The sequence below is a fragment of the Muscardinus avellanarius genome, assembly GCF_963383645.1.
Source record: "Muscardinus avellanarius genome assembly, chromosome: 5".
Lineage (NCBI taxonomy): Eukaryota > Metazoa > Chordata > Mammalia > Rodentia > Gliridae > Muscardinus > Muscardinus avellanarius.
Window position 1 is genome coordinate 82,413,579 of NC_137790.1, and position 9,465 is coordinate 82,423,043.

At 34.9% G+C, this 9,465-nt stretch overlaps 1 pseudogene across 1 annotated transcript; it reads right to left on the reverse strand.

The window, feature by feature from the left end:
* Nucleotides 1-438: 438 nt before the first annotated feature.
* On the reverse strand, nucleotides 439-2,030 carry LOC308263543 (T-complex protein 1 subunit epsilon-like; annotated as a pseudogene). Its single transcript has one exon. The product of its transcript is annotated as a T-complex protein 1 subunit epsilon-like (transcript).
* Nucleotides 2,031-9,465: the final 7,435 nt, after the last annotated feature.

Genomic DNA, 9,465 nt, shown 5'->3' on the forward strand with positions numbered 1-9,465 from the left:
AGAAGATGGAAAGCCCTGGAGAACATTATGTTAAGTGAGATCAGCCAAGCACAGAAGAAGAAGATACATATGTTTCCTCTAATATGCCCAAACTAGGAAACACAAAGAATACCAGAGGGACTCCAGATATTGAAGGGGAAATACTAGCTAAGTTTGGATGGTAAGATAGGAGAGGAGGAAGGCCGGTCTTGATTAATAAGGGTCTACACTTGAACATGTGTAAAATTATGAATAAGACATGGTTAACCTGGACAACCATTGGTGGGGGGGGGGAATGTGGGCGGGGGGGGAGGGCACCAAATATAGTGTAAATGTATACTATTTATGTTCAATAAAAAAATTGTTATAAAAAATAAATAAATAACTGTAGCTGCATCACAAGACACGCATTTATTTAACCAAAGTAGGGATCTTGCTACATTTTACTCTAAATGTCCATTATTTTTCATATTCTTCAGGCTTACTGATGTCACCCATCTTCAAAATCATTCTAATCCTTTGTGTTGCAGGAGATATCTGTTTCCTTTTGTCATTCAAAGTTTCTATGACATTTTGTCATTGAACATCATTTGTGCTCTTTTGCAGATAGTTTTGAGCATGAATATAGGATTCTTCTCCTTCACCTGTTGGGCTTTCACTTCAGCCATGGTCTGGATGGGATCCATGCTGCTATTTTCAGACATGGGCCATGGGTATGACCTCCATCATATCTGCAAAAGCTCTCCTGGCTACTGCTCCAAGGTGGGGCACTTATATGCCTCCTGGCTGACTGCCAAAGCACAGGAGATCTCAACAGCACTGCCTTTATAAACCACGTGACTGTCACAAATGAGGTTCCAGATGACACAGGGAATCATGGAGGGATCCTTTTACTTCCTTAATAATTTTCTCTTCGAGTGAAAATGGTCACACCCCAGAAGTTCTTGCACTGATCAATGACCAGCATTTTGTCTTTAATTATGCCAAATGAGATCTCCGGTATAACCTCAGCAAAGCCCAGCTTCTCAGCTGTGAGTTCCAAGAACCAAGGGACAAATTTCCCTCCTGTCAGAAAGGCAATCAGCTTGATTTCTGGTCGGCCTACCCAACGAATGAATTGTGGGCACATTGTATCATCATCAAAGCCCCATTGGTAAATAGCAAGGTAAGCACCATTTTCTTAATTTGCTTAATCATATCTTTTAACTTGTCCAAAAATGTGTTTCTGAAGGGCTTTATAGTCTTCCCCAGAGGTCTAGCTTGTGTTTTGTCTTTGGTTTCTATAGTTCAAATGGACATGTGAGAATTGCAATTTTAGCATCTTCCAATTTTTTCAGAATGTATGGGTGACTGAAATCCTTTTCCACACTCACACCCTTTCTAAGTTTAGTGTCCTCCAGCCTCCCATCTACCTTGCCATCTACTTTGATGAGCTTAAAGTCAACATCTCTCTGCTCCATGTTGGCCACAATTAGGACAGTATTCATAGCAATCTCTGCCATTTGTCAGTGACAACTATTAACCACTTGTAGCCCAGCATGATTTTCACAGACGGAATCAGTGGTTCATTGTTTTCTGGGTCAACAATGACACTATCAATGACCTTGTCCAGGTGCTCAATAGCAATGTGGGTGGCCTGGTCATGGCCATCAGTGATTCTGATGGGGTGAATTCCTCGGTCCAACAACTGCTCAACTTTTTTCAGTAAGGCAACAGCCAGTACCACCACTCCTGTGGTTTCATCTTCAATTTCATCATCCTAGGACTTGGAAAATTCAACCATCAACTTGGCAATTTGATGATGGACATCCATCATGCTTAAAATGGTGGCACCATCATTAGTTACAGTCACATCACCGTCTTTAAGCACCATCATCTTTCCAGCCCTTTGGTCCAAGTGATGTTCTCATTGTATTTGCTATAGCCTTTGCAGACATTATATGAGACTTGAGGGCCTCAAGTCCTATAAGATGAGACTTACAGATCTAATCCCTGATGATGAGGAAGAGGAGCCCATATTCATCAAAGATGAAGGTCCCCACACATGCCATGATGTAGTAGCAAGAGTTACTTCTTATTTTTCATTTTGAATTAGGGTCTTGCTAAATTGCTGAAACTGGCCTCAGACTTGTGATCTTCTTGTCTCAAGTCCAAAATACTACGATTATAAGGATTAAGCTTGATGCCAGGCTTAGTTTATGTTATCTTTTAGAAGGTTTTAGATTTATAGTTCTTTCTTCTGGAGTTATATTTTGGGCATAATATAAGATATAAGTCAAAGTTTATATATTTTTAAAGTATGAATATTTAATTGAACCAATATCATTCGTAAAAATACCATATCTCCCTATTTTACAGTGTACATTGTCTAACAGTAATCCACAGACCAATTCTACATATATATATATATATATATATATATATATATGTATCTATCTATCTATATCTATCTATATCTATATATTTGTTGTTTTCAGCATGTTAAATTCTTCAGTTTTTATCAAAATTTTTTGCTATTTTGATCCTTTGTATTTTTATACATATTTTTTAAAACAATTCCTTAGCAAAAAAAAGAAGAAAATATTTTTTTCTATATTTTGGCTGGAATTACATTGAATCTATAGAAAGATTTGGATGAAAATTATGTTGTGATATTAAAGTCTTTCAATACTTGGACATGCCCTTAGCCCTCCTATCATTTGATCTTAAACATATTTTATATGACCTGTCACTGCAGCTCACTATTATATTTTAGTTCTCCTTTCTAGTAGTTCCATCCAAGTTCTTACTAAAAATGTTGAACAAGGAAAAGGGTGGCGTAAGTTGCTATGCATACCAATTCAGAAGCACCCCCCACATTGGTATAGACTTTCTGACCCTTTGTGACATGTTCACTCAATTAATTATGAAACCATTTATATGAATTTCATCCAGCTCTTATTTTTCCAGATTGTTGCAAGCACAGCATATTTATTATATTTTTTGATAGATTAATACTAAATCATTCTTTTGCCAGGAAGCATAGTCAGAATTTTTATATCATTGTCTACTGCACATTGGGGAATAAGCAGGAACAGTGTCTGGCTTTCTGGAAGAATTCTCTCAGCTGTCTTGTATGTTGTCAGTTTCAGTTTTTTACATCCACTCTGCTTCTACTTTATTTAATCACAAATCCTATATTCCAATATTTTATTCCAATGTGGTGCATCTTTATTGCCTGGTTAAATCCTTCATGTTCACTTGATATTGTTTAGCCCTAAAATTTGACCTGAGTTTTTGCTTTTCCGATAACAGCCAAAATTACGATCTACCTGTGTTTCTAATCAGGCTCAGTGTTTTTCTTTTCCATGCTTCTGTCTCTGGCAGTTGGTGGCAAAATTCCATGACTATAAAGTTAGTAATTCTATAAAAATAACATTGAAACATAACTACTACAAATAATTATGATTATATTGACTCTTCATTTAATATTTTGAAAATCTCACAGTATTCCACTACTAATTTCTCCTCTGTAATTTTTCCAAGGATCAATTTAAAGTTTACACTTGAAATATGCTTGATCTATAAATTTTATCTGCAAGTTTACCTCTGTCACTCTGTAAGATGATATTTTTCTCCTATAAACATATCATAAGAATAATTTTTAGTGATTAATAATCTTCTTTATTATTTCCTTTGAGACATATCTAATAATGTTTCTGAATTTAGTTGGTTTGGTGAAAGAAAGAGCAAAGACAACAACCAGTTCTCACAGAGATTCAATTCATTTGTAGTTACTCACTAGAATTAAAAACCACTTAAGGTTGTACAGGTGATTCAAAAAAGCATGGGACAATCTGGAACCACAGTTTGGTGAACTTTTATTTACCTGTCTTTGTTACCTGGCAAAGGGCCAAAACATCAGGTGAAATGAATGTTGCCTTCCCAGGTGCTTCAGCCTGGTACAAGATGCTATAGTTATAAACTATACGTTGGAGGAAAAATCGGATTTAGGAACAGTTCTCAAAGAAATCCTGACATTGTTCTTGTTTCCACAATAAAGGTCAAGGAAGAAGTCATTTTCCTCACCAAAACAATTATTTGTTCTTCCAATTACCTTAATCAAAGAAAAATGTAGTCATATAGCTGTCTCTATCAGATATCTTCTATCTGTTTTTAGTGCAGTCTAGTTACCCCTCCATACACTGCCTTGAGCTCTTCCTCCAAAAGATTTTTGTAAACATATCCTCTCATATCAGCTTTTTATTTGGATTATCTATGGAACCGAAAACCTCTAAAGTTTAAAGATTCATTATAGTTAAAGGCAGAAAAAATTTTTGAGTACTTAACTTGCCAATTCTATTCCACAGATGAGAATCTGGGACACAGAAGTAAGGTAAATTGAAATGGCAAGTAATCTTCACTATATACATTGTTTAAATATAGATATTTAATATGTGTCATGCTTTTGCTACATATGCATCTACACAGATATCCATAACACATATGTAGGTTATATCATGTCTTAGTTGGTAGCCCTTTTGAGTACTTCCTTTGTTGACTGTCTTCTTTCTAAGCATACAATATACTTTACTTACAAATATAGTGAATTAATTTGGGAAAGAGAAAAACAATTCTATGAAGACCTCAAAACTCTAAATAGCAACTATTTGCCAATAATTTTTGGTAACCCAATACTAATTTTAATGTACTTCTTCAATCTCTTTATTCTCTCTCTCTCTTTCACACACACACACACACACGCACACACACACACACTCATGCTTGTGCTCAAGCTAGAAAATAAGAAGTGTCAAAATAAACTGTGATTAATAGTATTTATCTTCTTCAGAATTCATAGTTGTGCAGAATAATATAAAGATCCAAGAAAAAAAGGAGACATAGTCCAAGTATCACAAAATACCTAGGTGGTTTGTCAATGAGCAGTTAAATCCTCCTCTGAATGGAAACATTAAAAATTCTTCCCACTGTGCCTCTGAAAAGCCTCTTGTGTGTTAGGTTGGACTCTGCTGCCAGCCCTAGTTGGGACATTCCTCATCTCTCACCACTGAGATTCTCTAAATGTCTGTCAGCCATTTGCAGCACTTGGTGAATAGGTCAGCATTACCTCATGCTTTCAATAAAGGTGGCAAAACAAACTGGTTGCCTGTTCCCTCTACTTATTATTTATTTTAGGCGAATGTGAGCCTTAGACACAGTGCTGGTGGTAACTAGAGCAGAGAATAATAGCTTGAAGGAGGTGAGGGAGTGTGAAGGGGAGGCATTGGCAGCCAGTTCTCACTTGGGAAAGCTTGAGGAGGTGGTATGTGGGGTGAACCCGGGAGAAACGTGAGTTAAAAGAAAAGACCAAGCGTGCCTATGGGATCCTTCAACGGAGGCAGAATACTGACTAGTTGAGCAAATTGAGTGCTTTCAGCAGTATCCAGATTAATGATTTGCATTGGAGCAGAAAACACCATTATTTCTGGTTTTGCGTAGTGCAAATTAGAGAAGAGATGATAATTTTCCTCTGCAAAATGAACTTATGAAAGAGATAAGAAACATGGAGACCAGTGAGTGAGACTGGTCAAGAAATTTTGTTGGAGATATTTTTAAATACTAAATCAATGAGAATTGGAAAGAAGAGCATAGTCATTTTCTGTGAACAGCACTCACCCTAAATGATGCAGCCTGAGTGGTGAAGAGGAAGGCGTCTGTAAGGAAGGGCTCCACCTTCTCAAGTGCACATTTAAGATCCTGGCTTCATAGGATTAGTGATTGACAGGGCTTTGATAGTTTTTAAAACCAGAGTTTGCCTTGATAATCTGAATCAGAACAAACTGTATAAGAATTTATTTTAGTAATATGAATAACTAAAGTAAAACAGTAAGTTGAGACACAATAATTGTGTGTTTGTGAAGAAACTAATTGGCTGGGCATGGTGACACATGCTTTTAATCCCCGCCTTTGTGAGGATGAGACAGGAGGATCACAGTTTGCCTAGAGCCTCAGCTACTTAGTGAGGCCCTTTGCAACTCAGTGAGACCCTATTTCAAAATAAAGAATAAAAAGTAGGGATAGGAGTGTTGCTTGTAGAATGCCCCTGGGTTCCATCCCTAGTACTGTTAAAAAAAAAAAAGAAGAAACTAATTTTTCATCAAGCCAGAATGGGATGATAACAGAGAAATGTATATAGATTTGTTTTGAAGCCTGAAAAAGTCATTTGGACACACTGATACATAAACCTACTACACTAAAATTACAGTGTTTGTTTTAAAATGTGATGTCTGTGTGGTGGCTATTAGATTCTAGATTAAAATGAAAAGGTAAGGTGAGTCTCTTTAAACTTGATAGACATTAATTAATGCAATTAAATATTTGCGCAAACAATTTATTTCTTTATAACTTTAAGGTTTATGATATAAAACAGTCCATAAAACAGATAGATTAACATAACTAGAGATGTACATATTGAGGTTGGGGATACATTTGTATGAAAAAAAGAGACTTTTGTTTCATTTTTTTTTTGTTCTTTTTTGCTGCTAGGAATTGAACCCAGGTGCATTCTACTTCCCTGCAACAGCCACAGCCCTATTTTATTTTTAATTTTGAAACAGGATCTTGCTAAGTTGCTGAGAGTATCGCTAAGTTGCTGAATCTGATCTCAAATCTGTGATCATCTTGTCTCAGCCTCCTAAATGCTGGGATTATAGATATGTACCTCCATATTTAGCTATAAGAGGTTTTAATATGAAAGATTAGTTGGAAAAGAGAGAACATTAGAAAGGGAAGTATACATACAAATGCCTATACATATAAATTTGATAGATAGAAGATAATAGAACACAGGCACACACTTAATAGGCAAATTTAAATATAAAAATATATGTCAGTGTTTTTTGAATGTGGATATGGATCTTGATTTTTAAGTACCGTTATATAAACTTGGACCATCGAATTATAATCTCTAAATTACAACCTTCAGTGTAAATGAGTATTACAATTACTATTTCACAGAATTGCTTAAATTATTGAATTTAATGATATCATATGAATAAAGGATTTAGCATTATACATTACATGTGGTAAATACATAACTAATTTTTGACATTAGCAGTTTGGCTCACTGTCTTTTTGGTTGTCTATTAATTAAGAATTCTTTTATTAAGAATAAAAAGAAAGCTGGCAATATGGCTCAGAGGTAGAGCTCCTCCTGGTTTGCAGGCACAAGGCCTTGGTCAATCCTTATCACTGTATGAATGAGTGGTTGAATTAATTAACTCACAGTAAAGAGTCATTGAAAATAATAATAGTTCTTTACCATTTTGGGATAAAGACTAAAGGAATTTCCAAAGGAATTCTGAATATTTTATCAGTTTTAATGCATGGGAAAAAATATGGAAAGGTAGGGATAGGAACTTCTAAATATTGTAAAAGTCTCTTTTAATGGGCTACAAGAAGACTGGGTTGATTAAATCTTTGCCTTTTCATTCACCCCAACCTTTTATTTATACAAGCATAATTTTGATCCAGGCCAATGTGCAATTGTTAGGAAATACTCTACGCATCACATGCCCTCGAAGACCTGGCTATTGCCATGGCAATGGGGAAGGCAGGCCTGAGTTTCTTAGAGTGTGAATGCTTCAAAACAAACTTACACCATGGGACCACACAGCCTATTTTAATCAGCATTAATGGCTCTGACTAACCAGAGGTTCCTTTATTTCCTCTGTTTACAAGAATTTACTAATGATAATTAAAAGTTCTTAATGTTTGCCAATAATTTCAGTGCTATTGTCTTCAATGTAAGAAGATAAGTATTCAAAAAAGTCCAAGAACTTTATCCATATAAGCATTTTTTTTAACTGGGGAGCTAAGTATAAAGGAAAACCAGTGAAAAGGGATAAAATGGCCTTCAATCTGATGAGAAAGTAACATATTGACTTCAAAGACTTTAAGATGTTATTGGGATAAAAATACCTAGAAATAAAAATAAAACTATGGAATTTTCAACAAATATCAGCATCCCCAACCATTATAAAATATAACTGATGTGTAAGTATTATGGGACCAACCTAGCTGCCCATCAACAGATGAATAAATAAAGAAAATATATATGCACAATGGAATTTTATTCAGCCATAAAGAATGAAAAATTGTGTCATTTTGAGGAAAATGCATGAAATTACAGAATATTATGATAGGTAAGATGAGCCAGTCTCAGAAAGTCAATTATGAAATATTTCCTCTTATATGTGGAAGCTAGAAAGAAAATAAGAGCCAAAAGAGATTTTTAATAATTGAGGAGAGAGACTAGTAGAATAGTGGAAGGAGATAGGAGAGAGAAGTGAGGAGGAGAAAAGTAAGAATTGATGACTAGAACAGTACAAATGATGTTATGTCTATGAATGAAGGTATCATTACCAGTATTATTAAAATGTAGAAGAAGGGGTAGCCAGCAGGGTAGTAACTGAAGGGAAACATACCAAGATCTGTTTGTATGTTTGCTATATAATTTTATACCTCACTGTAATATATAGTTATAATGTATCAAAAAAGTATAAAAGGACTCTATAGCAGGGATTTCTAAAATATAATTCATAGATAATAAATGCACTTTGAGAAGGCTAGGTTCCCCTAAAATTTTAGACAATAGTGTGAGTTCAAAATCATCTCAGATATTTTTTTCTGGATATATGATTACTAGCTCTCAAAAGATTTTATCATAAAAATATTTTAATTATTTTTATTATCCAGTCCTCATACTTTACTAGGTAGTTGAATTTAAGGTTATTGTATTGGAAAGGAATTTTAAAATGTGTTTCAAAAGCAATCATAAGTAAAAAAAACAAAACAAAACAAAACCTGTTGTTCTGAAACTTTATCCTGAATAAACAATCCCACAGAAAAATAAGTCAAGGGACATGTATAAATAAATTAGGAATGCTTTAGCTGCTGTTCCTCCTTCATATACACACTTATGGCTGGAGACAGGGTTCCTCAGGTATCAAAATGAGTTTGGTGGTTTTGGGAGTCACATACAAAGAATACAGCATGAAAATAACTGTCTGCAGGTATCTTTATTTAAACACAGGACACTATTTTCATAATCCCATCTTATGGCTCTTCCCTTTTGGCACATAAAAATTGCATTATATCCTTTGCCTAAATCAGTCATTGGCAAGGAGATGGTCAGATTCATTCCCCATAGCTAATGTTAGGCCCAGCCTAACAAAAAGGACAAGGTTGTTCACAGAAGGTAGAAAAAATCAGAGATCTTATAGCCAGAAAGAAACTGGACATTACTTAGACAAGTATCACTTCCAGCCATGATGTACTGTACAGCAGATTTCCTTTATAAGAAACTTTGTTTTTATGATTATATATTTCATATATATGGATACGAATTAATAGGATTGTGAACATATGCATATTCTTTCACTCAGGTTTGGGTATTAATATTGATGCAGATCTTTATTAACATTTGTGATCAGATTTTGATTATAT